Source organism: Quercus lobata, chromosome 6 (genome assembly GCF_001633185.2).
Source record: "Quercus lobata isolate SW786 chromosome 6, ValleyOak3.0 Primary Assembly, whole genome shotgun sequence".
In the NCBI taxonomy this organism is placed as follows: domain Eukaryota; kingdom Viridiplantae; phylum Streptophyta; class Magnoliopsida; order Fagales; family Fagaceae; genus Quercus; species Quercus lobata.
In genome coordinates this window covers 42,064,981-42,079,731 of record NC_044909.1, presented here as the reverse complement: position 1 = coordinate 42,079,731, position 14,751 = coordinate 42,064,981, and the positions used below count along the sequence as shown (strand labels likewise).

General features: G+C 41.0%; 1 pseudogene; it reads right to left on the bottom strand.

The window, feature by feature from the left end:
* LOC115950312 overlaps positions 1–14,751 on the bottom strand; it is an 88,274-nt pseudogene that overhangs the window by 57,602 nt on the left and 15,921 nt on the right.

The following is a 14,751-nucleotide window of genomic DNA, read 5'->3' as shown; positions in this document are numbered from 1 at the left end:
TCCAGCCTAGAGTTTTGTAACTCAATTGTTAACACTTCCTAGAGTTTTCAAGAAAGATATCTAAGGTCCAAGTTTTGCCTCTCCCTTGTAACTTTTTTTTTTTTTTTTAAATGTCCATCAATCAGGTAGATAATTTTATTTAACCAGACCTGGGGATTTATTATTATTATTATTTAACTAGGTCCCTGAAAAAAAAAAAAAAAAAATCTATCTCCGACATTATTTGGACCGAAGACAAATGCCTTTTATAAAGCCCGAAAGTTAATATGGACTCCAAAACATAAACAATTAGAGCCCCTGTCCATAGTCCAGAAAGCAACCAGTTAAACTATGACAACATTTACCGCACCATGTAACTATCAAGCAATGACACTAGTTACCAGACTGCAAGTACAAACACAAACCAGAAAATGCAGAGCTACTTGCACTTTTTAAACAGTTGCTGATCATTCAGACTGATTAGTTCACATGTACGTGGCGTCTGTATGACCAACAAGAAAATAATGAAAAGGAATATACTCATCAACGGAGTGTTGATTTAGACTTTGAAAGAAACAAGCATCAAAACTCCATGGTGGTGTTACAGCCGAAACTTTTCAATCAGGGCTGGTATCCTGTCAGCTTATGTTATAAGAATTAGTCAAAGTGGTATATACTCCATTTCAAAAGTTAGCGGACTTTGTCCAATAGTCTGCATGGAGAAAACTCTCATAAGCTGTTGCTGTAGCCTGTAAGCGTCTTGTAAACATCTTCCCAGTTGTCTGACAATGGCCATTTGTATTTTAATTTGCCAGCTTGTCAATACCATCTGTGGAAGCTTTAAGAATCTTGAACATCTTTTAGTTTCTGCAAGAAAAATGGACAATATGGACCACCTAGAACAAGAAGAGGCATAATTACAGACATCTTTACACTGAACATGTAACAAACAAATATTTATAGGATTATGGTTTTGGTATTATATAGCATCTTTTAGAAATTATGAGATGAATGGATTATGCGTTTTTCATATGAAATAGAATTCTCTTAGTTCTTATGAGCAAGTCCTTACAGTGCGGTTCATGATAAGATCCTCATAGTTCAGAATGATGTGCTATGTGTTATTGCAGAATTCTAAAGCCTTGGCTATTGTCACCTCCATGTCCTCCAGTTCAGTAATCAGCGTTGTGGAGTTTATTGAAGTTCTGTACTTTGAAAGTATACCAGCCAACACTAATTAAAACGCTATGAGTTCAAGATCATCCATACCTTTGATCCTTGATAATACCTTGCAAGCACCCAAGCAAGATATGCTAATGAATGCACCTGTGTATGATCAAAATGAAGAAGAAGAAGTGAGTGATAGCATATTGCCAATTGAAAACAATAAAGAGGAGGAATGCATTCAAGAACCCATGTATGCTTGACTTGTGAAAGAAGAAATAGATGCTAATATAGGAGGAGGTGAAGTTAGAGCCTCAAGAGGGTGCTTAGGGTTCTTATGAACCAATAGCTTTCAAGATTGTATTCTTTATGGGAAGACCATGAATGTTTGTCATTCCTTACTTGCAGGTGGAAGACCATGTCAACATGATAGGCAAACCATCCATGGTAGAAGGTGTAGCACACACATTATGTACAAGATGGTACAGCCCTACTATTTGCAACTAAAAAAGGGCAAAGTAGACCCCAAGCCTATGATCAAAATGAAGGTTGATTCAGTTTTGTGGGAATAAGCTGTACCAAAGCAGCTGCCTTTGGTATGCTGTGACAGCAGCAAACTCATTACACAAGGCAATTGTATCATCCTAGAAGGCTAGAACTTCATACAAATCTAGTGGCAAATAAGAGCACTTGAGGTCAAGTGCTTCTTAAGAGGGAGAGTCCTGATGCAGGGCATTTCAAGTAGTTGCATCCTAATCCTCTTGTAACTAATTAGTTAGTTAGATGGTTGCTTAAGCATTGGCCAACAGGATTTAGACACACTTGTCAAGAATCTAGAAGGCTGTCAATGACAAACAACTAGTATAAGTACCAGATTGTAATTACTTTGTGATCAGTTTTTTAATACATTTACACAGATTAGGCTAGTGCTATTTTCAAAAAATGAATTTCTCTTAAGAAGATTTTGTCACACCTTGTTCCTTGATCTAAGCAACTCTCATTTCCCTTAATCAATTCTAAGCCTAAACAGCAGCCCCCTTAAAATCCCTGCATCATATTCACAAAATATTACTATAGCCAGAATTGCAGAGATATGATACAAATATAAAACAGATTCACATTTTCAATTACTCCATCTACTACTACTGAGTACACTATGTTCAAGGGGAAGTAGGTTCATAAAATGTCCTATTCCAGTATGAAGTTACCATATGAGTGAAGGACAACGCTACTCAATAGCTTCCAAGAACACTGTATATCTTTAATTAATCAAGTAGCTTTTGGAGTAAAACAACTTCCGCTACACATACATCTGCTGTCCATGGATAACGAAGTTGAAAATGTACTGGCAGCAATACTCAAAGAAAATTGCTCCAGACCATATCAAAAGCAATCAGCAAAACCTACTGTCACTCAGGTAAGAATGCTATTATATGTAATTAACACATGGTAAGTCCAATGACCTTCTGGCCTATTGGCATGCTGCCCCCCTTTGTGGGGGTAATATACGGGGTTCAATCCCTCCTGTTTGACCTTAGTTCAAAAGAAGAGAGCATAAGTCCATGTAATGTACACTGATAATTTTCTGTAAACCATGTGCTGATTACTCAATTTTGGAGGATGATGATCACTGTTCCCAATTGAACATGAATTGGCAAAAACATACTATTAAAGCAAGGAAGTAAAGATACTCCAATGTTCTCATTACATTTCTTCATGCTGTATAAATGCTCAGTGTTACTAGATTTTCAAAGCAACGCAGCATCTAAGTCTTGTAAACGCCAGAGTTTCCAACTATGCTCCTTAAAATTTCATATATGCCTACATATTTCTCAAAATCTCTAAAAAGTGCATATTAGAGGACCTAGCTATCAGTAAGATTTTCTGAGCTGAAGGATGGAAGAACCATTTTGCCACCTTCTAAATAAATCTCTTACTACCCAATGCTCCATTATAATCCAACCTAGAGACCCTAACTCTCCCAACAATGCCTTCTGTGTTCTCTACTCTTGAGCTAGGGAAAAACTAGAAGCTGCACCCTGCAACTTGCACTAGCATCTCAAAGAACAAATTTAGAAAGCTTGCGAATACATGACAGCCACAAGACTTCTACTTCATTATACTAAACAAAATTTCTCCAATCCAATCGTAATTAGTGCAATCAAGATTCATTGATTTACATGCATAACCTTCATAAAATATTTAAAAATCATGACCAAAAGATTCTTTCTCATTTTGAAGTTCAAAGAAAATGAGGCAAGCTGACCCAGCTCCAATCATTGCAAACCCATATGCGAGTCATTAAGGAATTAAAAATTTCATCTGTACAAATTTTGTGCAAATAAATCTTTTCAAAATTACTCCACTGGGCTATAAATAGGCTGGAAAAGGGGTGGATTGGAATAGGTTTTCGATTCAAATCTTGCACCAAGATAAACATAGTCATTGTACAACTTAGTGGAGAATAATTGCAGCTAATAATTATAAATTGGTGTATTTTCATTACAGATGTAAGCCCAATCAGACAGTTAAATGATTGAGAATTTTGAAGTATAAATAATTAATTAATCAAAAGTGTCGGGATGAGAAATGACTTTTCCCCCCAAAAGTCTTGGGAGCAAAAGGTTACACAGATTCATATTATTTTCTGTTAGACAGTTCGGAATGTAGAGACTATAATAGATACAATACATCATTAAAATTGGAAAACAAGAAACTCTGTGTTGGGTTGTAATTTGACCCCAATGAATAAATCAATTATCCAAGTTGATTAATTAGTCCAATTTCATGTAAAGTTCAATTACAATGTGATGGGCACAACCATATTGTAAAAACTAAGTGCAGTAGAAAATAAATTTGTCAAGCGATATGGTTACAATGGGGAAAACCTTCGCAAGAAAAACCCTAACAAGCCATTATATAGGTCACCACTCCTGAATAATCAACTAATCAAAACTAGAGATACAAGTACAGAGATTACCCAATCCCAAGTACCTACAAACTATAGAACCTATTGAACCTAGCTCAGCTCCCTCCAAATAGATTTTGATTGATAATAGACTTCTTTGGTTAGCACTTAGCACAGATTTTCTTCAACATAGCTAACAGTTGCACATATCTCCTATCAACATGACTGACTCCCTACAGGAATTCTGGATTATTTTAGTTGACTTGTGCAAAGTTCTTTGCAGCAAGATGCTTCAACAATGAACCAAAAGTAGCTCAGTACAATACCCTAGGCACGCAGCAATTTCTCAATAGATGCGTGTCTGTGCTGTGTATGATGACGACCCTAAAAAATGGTATTTAAGTTGTCCTGAAATCCTAGTGCAAGAATTCCAAGGTTGCCACATCATCTGAAACAGAATTGGAATCCTTTTTATACAAAGCTCAATTGATTGGTCGTCTATCGCGCTTGTTGTCAAGGTTAAGTGATCTCAATAGATCGGCTGCTATCAAGCAATTAGACCAGACAGAAATTGCAGCACTGATTGAGCAGACTTTGAACTTGTTTTGAATGTTTCTTCAAAAGATACCACTTGTTGATGTTCTAGACATGCTAAAATAAGACTCAAATACATCAAAAGTGCATTTTGACTCAGATTTTCCAACACATACAAAATATGACCCTAACACTTAAAATTGTGATAAATCAACCAGTTAATCTAACCTGAGAAACCCTGCTGCTGTAATGGTGTTTGGACCAATGGCTATGAATGAATACTTGTGCTTATCTATGATTTGTAATGACTTAAGTGTGGAATGATGGCTGCTTATGCTTTCACATTTAAAATAAATAGTGAATAGCAGAAATGTTTGCTTTCTACAAGAGAATCATCTATTAACCTGAATTCAAACACATTATTACCTGATTAAGCATCCACTTGAAGTCAACAGCCGCTGAGCATTGATTTTTCAAAGCACTACTGAACCAATCCAAATTGTAAACTTTATCTAGAGTTTGTATAATTGAAGAAATATTGCTCCTCCTATCCTTAATAGAGAATATTTCCCCATTAGAGCTTACATTAAAATGACTATTTAATAGGGCCTCAAACCACCCACTTCCTGATCTCTGCATTGATACAATGCAAATAATTGTACAGGATTATGTTCACACTCAGCCCTGATGTACAAACAAGCAGAAATTACCAAGTTTGGATGAAACAATCACCCCCCACCCCCCCCCAAAAAAAAAAAAAGAAAAAAGAAAAGAAAAAGAAAGCATAGAATGAATTGGATGAGTTGGATTTTAGAAATTTAGTTTTGGTGTGGATGCTTAACTGTTTGAGACAGATTGAGTAGATATAAATGCCACAGACCATTGCAAACAATAACAACGGAGATTTCTTTGGAGGCTTTATTATGAGAGTATCCTGTGACCAAAATGAATGGCTTCCTTCTTACGCTTTTTCTTTCTTTAAAAACTAGTTTTAGTGCCACCAGCAATGCCCGTGCTTTCTATTAAGCTTCTAATGTAAAAGACAACAATACAATAGAAAATTTAACATGAAATTAACATAGAAATTTTCTACACAAATTTAAATAATACTCATCTCAACATAAGATATAATAACATAACTGCACATACTGAGAGCAACCAAAACATAGACGCATTATTGACTTAAAGCAACCAAATTAAGATTACTCAAAGAAATGGGGTGAGAGTGGGTTTGAGGAAGATGAGTGCGAGCGCTGTCCAGTCTCCAATGCTCCCCTTCCTCCCTGATTCTACTGCCCATTCTTTCCCTGTGCAATTTTTGACAGCTGAGTTGTTAGCACCCGGATTTTCGCTGTCAATCTTCTCCCTATTCTTCTTCACTTTCTATCAGTTCTCTCTTCCTCTCTCTATCTCTGTCTGTCTATTTCTCTTTCTATGACTCAGTGGGAGTGTTGCACAGAACAGAACCCATGATTTTTGTCTCAAGTACATGGGATAAATTTAAATATTAAAAAGTAGTTGCGAATGAAAATAGTAAAATACCACCGCAAAGCATTTGCTTGCAAAAAGTCATGTTTACTTTAATATAAAAAAATTTATTTTATTTTTCACGTTTATTTTTTACATTATATTTTTTTTTTTAAATATTAATTTTTTAATTGTTTCAATTTACTCAAATACAATAACTATCGTCCACTTTTTTGTTATTCTTGAGATACAAAATTAAAAACAAACCTTAGTTATAAAATTAATTGTAGTATTTAGCTACAACCTTACTCAATATATTTTTATTGAATGTGAATTTTGACAAATCCATCATTAAATTATACTTTCTATTCATATCTTCCATACTTGTAAAATTTAAAAAAAAAATTAAAGATCAATAATTATGTCATCAATAAATTGTTTAAATTGCAAGTTTTTGTAATTTAAAATTATGCATAAAATATAAGCTTATAGGTCATATATTAAATAATATCCGATTGACACAAAATTTGACATGTGTATTATGAGTGTAAAGAACATACGATTCAACGGTTGGATTTTTAAAATATATAGTAATATTTATTTTATTGAGTAAGGTTGTAGCCTTAGACTACAATTAATTTTGCAATTAAATTTTATTCCAAATTAATTACAAAGTAAATAGTACCAATACACGATTATTGTAATAATCATATGTGGGGACCGTTCAATTAATAGGCCCATAGGGTTCAAAATTGATTTAGGATTGTTGGGCCCGTGGCCTAGCCAAGGATGTGTATCCGTCCGAGGACACCATACTCCTCGGCAGTATGCGTCCGAGGACGATCGTGTCCGAGGACGATCGAGACGTGGTTTTACTACGATCAGATCTCAGAATTAGGTCACCGTAAAGGATAAGAGTAACCGACTAAGGATGAAAGAGATAAGGCAAACAAATATCTGTAACTACAGCTGCCTCCGCATTAATGACCTCTCAACCAACTCTCTGGCCGCATTAATGTGGAGGTGATACCTGAACAGTAAGGAAGCAGCCTTACAGCTGCCCATAGGAAGTTCCAGGAGGTGCCATATGGGACAGAAAGAAATCCTCTGGACCCAACCTACACGTGTACGGTAAGGATGGAGCGCAAAGAGGAGTATATAAACTAAAAGAAGAGCATGAAGAAAGGATGGGAACGGAAAAAGAAAAGAAAGAACAGACATAAACAAAAAAGAAGAAAGTAAGAGTAGAGACAAAGAGTGGCACTGGTGACTAAAGAAAACATTCATTGTACCAACTTTAAACCTTTAACGTTCTTGAGAGTGAATCTTTTGAAGAGAGACCACAGTTAACCTAGTTCTTTACACCCACACTCTACAAATCATATTGTCTGGGCCTTTTACGTGCGAACCCAATACTGTTTAGGTTCGTTACAAAATCGTGTCCTTACAATTGGCGCCGTCTGTGGGAAGAGCTTGTGTTAGCTTGTACAACCTCTGATATAACGTTTCCGATGGAAGGAGTGGAACTACCTCATCCCGCAGCGGGGCTGCATCAGAATGATGTCAACCTGCATCAGGCGAAGTCAAGGGGCTCTCAGCATGGTGGTCCTCGAAGGAGTCCCGAACGGAGGGAAGTCCGTGAGGGGAGTATACATACCACTCATACCACAATGAGCCATACACGCGGGAAGAGTCACGTTTCCCACGCGAAGCATGGTGGGGATCTGCAACGTGAGATTGCAGACTTGAAGAGAGAGTTGCGCCATGCACGACGGGAACATTCCCCACCTCGCTCTGAACCATCATCTGGGGAGTCGGATGGAACTAGCTACAGGCGGAGGTCGAGGACTCCGCAAAGCGAGACTTTCTCCTATGAAGAGGAACATCGCCATAGGCGTAGGCGTAGAAGTCCAACTAGCAGGGGCTTGGGAAACGATGCCATGAACAAAGCCCTGAGTCAAATTTCCAGGTCACCCTTTACAAGAAGCATAGATGATGCTACCCATCCTCGGCGGTTCAATCAACCTACGTTATCTCTGTATGATGGCCATTCAGATCCGGTGGAACATGTAAGCTATTATAGCCAGAAGATGGCTATTCATTCCAGGGATGATGCTCTGATGTGCAAGATTTTTCCATCGAGTTTGGGTCCAACGGCAATGAGGTGGTTCAATGGCTTAAGGGCCAATTCTGTTGGATCTTTCAAAACACTGACCCAGGCTTTTGGTGCTCGCTTTATTACATGCAGCCGGACTCCTTTGCCTCTGGGGTCCTTGTTGACTTTGTCTATGCGAGAGGGCGAGACACTCAAGAGCTATTCGGATAGGTACTGGGAAATGTTTAACGAAATAGGGGGAAAGAATGACCTTGTGGCTATAACCACTTTCAAAGCCGGTCTCCCAGCTGATCACGACTTGGGGAAATCCTTGACGGGTAAACCTGTCACCAGTGTGCGCCAGCTGATGGACAGAATAGAGAAGTACAAAAGGATAGAGGAAGATCAACTTCAGGGGAAAGGAAAGGCCAAGATGATCCCTCAGGAGAGGAGGGATTTCAGGTCGAATCGTTATAATAATAGCCGACCAAGGAGGGACTTTGTTGGACAGTCGGGCTCGATGGACGCCCAGGTTATTAATGCAGTATTTCGGGAGCCTGTTCAGCAGGTTTTGGAGAAGATAAAGGACGAGCCATTCTTCAAATGGCCGAACAGGATGGCGGGAGAGCCTAGAAAACGCAACCCGAGTTTGTATTGCCATTACTATCAGGACCATGGGCACACGACAGATAACTGCAGGAATTTATGGGACCATTTGGAGTAGTTGGTCCGGGAAGGGAAATTAAAGCAACTCTTGCATCACTCCAGCGGAAGGGCGAGCCAAGCAGGTTCCGAGGTGCATGGGGATGCTTCATCAAGGCTCCCCCTGGGTACGATCAACGTCATCTTTGTGGCCCCGGGAAGGACTGGATCTTGCCCCACGAGAGTGTTGTCGGTGTCCCGATCCCCGGCCGAGAATCGTTCTCAAGCATTGAAGAGAGCCAAGAGGCGTGTCCCCTTAATTTTGGGTTTTTCAGACGAAGATCTGGTTGGAACCATACAACCCCATGAGGATGCCTTGGTGGTAACGCTGAGGATTAGTGGGTACGATGTCTGAAGAATGATGGTTGATCAGGGAAGCACAACGGATGTGATGTATCCGGATTTGTACAAGGGGCTAGGTTTGAAACCAGGGGACTTGACAACCTATAATTCCCCTCTAGTCAGTTTTGAGGGAAGGTTGGTCATTCCTATGGGGCTAATCAGGCTGCCCGTGCAGTCAGGCACGGAGGTGGTGGAGGTGGATTTTATTGTCATAGATGTTTTTTCTCCGTATACGGCTATTTTGGGCAGACCTTGGCTTCACACACTTAAGGCAGTTTCATCCACCCTACATCAGAAGGTGAAGTACCCATCCGGAGACCAAGTGCTGGAGATAATAGGGAGCCAAGCGGCTGCTCAGCAATGCCAAGTAGCAGCTATTCAGCATCGGCCAGAGGTAAAAACCTCGGCTACCGCCGATAATGAGTCATAGCAATTAAAGTCCCCAGCATCAGGTTTAGACGTACCAACCAATGGGGTAGAGTGTGAAGATTTGGAAAAGGTGATTGTTGCTGATGATCCAGAAAAATTCTTCCGAGTTAGGTCCAAGTTGCCTTTGCAAGAGAAAGCGAGTTTGCTGGAGTTCCTCCGAGCCAATGTGGACGTCTTTGCATGGGACCCGTACGAAACCCCAAGAGTAGACCCAAGTTTCATTTGTCACCGACTCAACATGAACCCTGCCGTTCTCCCCAAGAGGCAAACTCCTCGGCGACCATCGAAAGAGCCTGCCAAGGCAGTCAAAAGTGAAGTTGTCAAGCTAAAACAGGCTGGGGCTATCAAAGAAGTCTTTTACCCCCAATGGCTGGCCAATACGGTGATAGTGAAGAAGAAAACGGGGAAATGGCGAGTGTGTGTGGATTTCACGAATCTTAATAAGGCATGCCCTAAGGACCCATTTCCTATGCCGAAGATTGACCAGTTGGTGGATGCGATCGTGGGCCACCCTAGGATGAGTTTCTTGGATGCTTTTCAAGGGTATCACCAAATACCGCTGGCCGCCGATGATCAAGAAAAGACTGCTTTCGTGACCCCGGTTAGGAACTACCATTACAAGGTGATGCCTTTCGGTTTGAAAAATGCTGGATCTACCTACCAACGCATGATGACGAAAATGTTTGAGCCACAGCTGGGCAGAAGTATTGAAGTTTATATTGATGACATGGTTGTGAAAAGTAAAGTAGTGACTGAACATGTGGGGGACCTCACTAGCATCTTCGGGATACTGAGAGAACATAAATTGCGCCTGAATGCTTCGAAGTGCTCCTTTGGTGTAGGTTCCGGGAAATTCTTGGGGTACATGGTGACCCATAGAGGAATTGAGGTGAATCCAGACCAGATTAGGGCCATTAACGATTTGCAAGCGCCTCGGAATCCAAAAGAGGTGCAGAAGCTGACTGGGATGACTGCTGCGTTGAACCGGTTCATCTCCAAGTCGGCTGAGAGGTGTCGTCCTTTTTTTCGTCTGTTACATAAGTGGCAAGGATTCGAATGGACCGAGGAGTGCGTTGAGGCGTTCCAGCAGTTGAAAGACTATTTGTCCAAACCGCCGATCATGTCTAGCCCTGAAGTGGATGAGGTGTTGTATGCCTATTTGGCGGTAGCTCCTCACGTAGTCAGTTTCGTCTTGATGCGAGAAGATAATGGCGTCCAGAGGCCAGTTTATTATGTAAGTAAATCTCTCCATGAAGCCGAGGTGAGATATCTGTCATTAGAGAAGGCCATACTGGCGGTGGTCCATGCAACACGTAAACTTCCGCACTATTTTCAAGCTCACACTGTAGTTGTTTTGACCCAATTGCCTTTTAAATCCATACTTAGAAGTGCTGTCTACACCGGCAGAATTGCCAAGTGGGGTACGATTCTGGGTGCTTTTGACATCAAATACATGCCCCGCACCTCTGTAAAGGGTCAGGTTCTCGCCGATCTGGTAGCTGAATTCGCTGAGTGCCCTGAGGAAATTAGTAGGAATCAAGATCACATGGATGAAAAATCGGTTGGTGTGATATCCGCACAAGGAGGGTCTTTATGGAAAGTATACGTGGATGGGGCCGCAAACCAACGGGGAGCTGGATTGGGATTGGTTTTGATATCCCCCGAAGAGGTCATCATTGAGAAGTCGCTAAGACTAGGGTTCTCGGCTACTAATAATGAATCAGAGTACGAAGTTTTGATAATGGGAATGAGCATGGTCCATAAAATGGGTGGAAAGGCGGTGAAACTGTTCTCGGACTTGAGGCTGGTCGTTGGCCAGGTGACCGGAGAATTGGAGGCCAGAGACCCAAGGATGCAAGGGTATCTGGACCGGGTTAGGCATATGCGAACTGAGTTCGAATCTTTCGACGTATTACACATTCCACGAGGTGAAAATACCCACGCTGACTCTTTGGCGACCCTTGCCACCTCCTCAGTACGAAATTTCCCTCGGGTGATTATCGTCGAAGACTTGCGTGCTCCCACTTCACCAGAAAAGGAGGTTTGCCAAATCCGTCAAGCTAGTTTATCGCCAAGCTGGATGGACCCTATATTAAAATTTCTCGATAGTGACGTATTGCCCGAAGATAAGGTGGAAGCTAAGAAAATACGAAGGAGGGCGCCTCGGTACTGGTTATCCGAGGATAAAAAGCTGTACAAACGGTCCTTCTCTGGGCCATACTTGCTCTGCGTGCCTCCTGAGACAGCAGAATCAATCCTGGAAGAGTTGCATGAGGGCATTTGTGGAAGTCATACAGGAGGAAGGTCCCTATCATGCCAAGCACTAACGCAAGGTTATTGGTGGTCGAATATGCAGAGAGAAGTGCAGGAGTACGTTAAGAAATGCGATCGGTCTCAAAGATATGCTCTGAATATCCACCAACCGGGAGGAGTTCTTAACCCTCTCTCAAGCCCTTGGCCTTTTGCACAATGGGGGCTGGACATTGTCGGCCCTTTTCCTAAAGCCATAGGAAACAAGAAGTATCTGCTGGTCGGCACAGACTACTTTACTAAATGGGTTGAAGCTGAGCCCTTGGCGAACATCAGGGACGTAGATGTGAAGAAGTTTGTCTGGAAGAACATTGTTACGCGATTTGGAATCCCACGAGCTCTTATTTCGGACAACGGGCTCCAGTTCGATAGCAACGCCTTTAGGAAATATTGTTCAGAACTGGGAATAAGAAACAGATATTCCACTCCAGTTTATCCGCAAGGCAATGGGCAGGCTGAAGCTGTTAACAAAGTTATTGTCAATGGGCTTAAGAAGAGACTGGATGACGCGAAAGGAAAATGGGTGAAAGAACTGCCACATGTGCTTTGGACGTATCGGACAACACCCCGACGTTCGACGGGAGAAACTCCCTTCTCCATGACCTATGGGGCCGAGGTCGTCATTCCCCTGGAAACTGGATTCCCAACGTTAAAAACCAGTGCATTCTCTTCGAGTAATAATGATGCGATGTTGGAAAAAAGTTTAGACCTGATTGAAGAACGAAGGGAGAGCGCGATGGTTCGGCTAGCTTACTACCAGCACAAACTCAAGCAGGGCTACGATAGCAATGTGAGGATGAGGCCGTTAGCCATAGGAGATCTGGTGCTGAGAAAAGTCCTGAGGGCCACTAAGAATCCAAATTGGGGAAAATTGGGACCCAATTGGGAGGGATCATATCGAATTACTTCTGTAGCAGGAATAGGGGCTTACTATCTAGAGGACCTAGATAAAAAACCTGTACTCCATCCTTGGAATATAAATAATCTCAGAAGGTATTATTATTAGTAAAGAAGTTTCAATTCAAATATTCTCTTTTAACTTACGTCAATTATGCATCCTGTAAATCTTGCATCCTATCATATCATACTAAATTGTTAAACAGAAACTAAGTTATGCCAGGTCCTCGGATCGCAAACCTAGTGGAAATTAACATCCTATCATACTGAATTGTTAAACAGAAACTAAGTTATGCCAGGTCCTCGGATCGCAAACCTAGTGGAAATTAACATCCTATCATACTAAATTGTTAAACAGAAACTAAGTTATGCCAGGTTCTCGGATCGCAAACCTAGTGGAAATTAACATCCTATCATACTGAATTGTTAAAACAGAAACTAAGTTATGCCAGGTCTTCGGATCGCAAACCTAGTGGAAATTAACATCCTATCATACTGAATTGTTAAACAGAAACTAAGTTATGCCAGGTCCTCGGATCGCAAACTTAGTGGAAATTAACATCCTATCAATCATACTGAATTGTTAAACAGAAACTAAGTTATGTCAGGTCCTCGGATCGCAAACTTAGTGGAAATTAACATCCTATCATACTGAATTGTTAAACAGAAACTAAGTTATGCCAAGTCCTCGGATCGCAGACTTAGTGGAAATTAACATCCTATCATTCATACTGTATTGTTAAACAAAAACTGTGTTATGCCAGGTCCTTGGATCGCAAACTTAGTGGAAATTAACATCTTGTGATTTATATTAAAACGTGGAACAAAAGCTAAGTTATGCCAAATCCTCGGACCACAAACTCTGTAGAAATTGACCTTCTAAGTTGTGTATTGAATTATTGAATGATAATAGAGTTGTGATGAGTTTTCTAAATTATAAACTTGATGAAAATAATGCCCTATGAACATTCATTAAGGAGTCAGAAAGAGAGAGCTTCGAACGCAAGATTGGCGTACAATGAAAAAGGTGATTGAAATGAACCCATACAAAATTACGACGACAAAATAAATGAGTGTGAAGGTAACTTGGAGCCATCAGAACGATAAGAAATTGATAGAACTGTGGAGTCCAATTCTTGTTGAAACCCTGTGAGGCCGTCTCTGCCTTCGAAGCAGTGGTGGATTTGTTTGGGGAAGCTCCTGGAGGGGAATTGCGAGGCAAAACCTCCTCGTTAGGGTTAATAGCTGGGGAAGGAGTATCAGCCTGGTATGGTTGAGGAGCTGAGGAGCGTATTGCTTCGGGGTAATATACGTTCTCTGGCTTACGTAGCTCAGATGAGGCTTCAACCCCAGCACGGTTAAGAGCCTCGCTCCAGGTTCTCGCGCAGTAGATGCGGCACACCTCCGGAACCTCGGCTCTTAAAGTTTTCTCAGTTTCAGCTATCCCAATTTCGTAGCCCCTCTGCTCGGCTTCATTCATTGCCTGTTCAGACTTGATTTTCACTTTCTCGGCTTGTTCTTTGAGTTTTTCAGCTTGCTCCCTTAGCTTCTGAGTTTCTTCTAAATGCTTCTTAAGAACAAGAACTTGCTCCTGAGTCTTCTTCAGCTCGGCATTCGCCTCTCGCAGAAGCTTTGCTTGTTCCTCGGCCTGCTTCTGGTAGCCTTCTGATGTTGATTCAGCACTCTTACGAGCTTCTTCTTCGACCTGAAGTTTTTTCCTTGCGTCGACTAAATCCTGTTTAGATTTGGACAAGGTCTGTACAGCCATTACCCTTCTTTTCCTTTCACCATCTAGCTGATTGGAGCAAGCATTGAGCATCTCATCTAGCTTGAAAGTATTTTGGATGATTTGTAAAAAATTTGGGGGGGGGGGGTTAGTATTATAGTTAATGAAAAGTGCGCATTAGTAAGTAACAGTCATAGA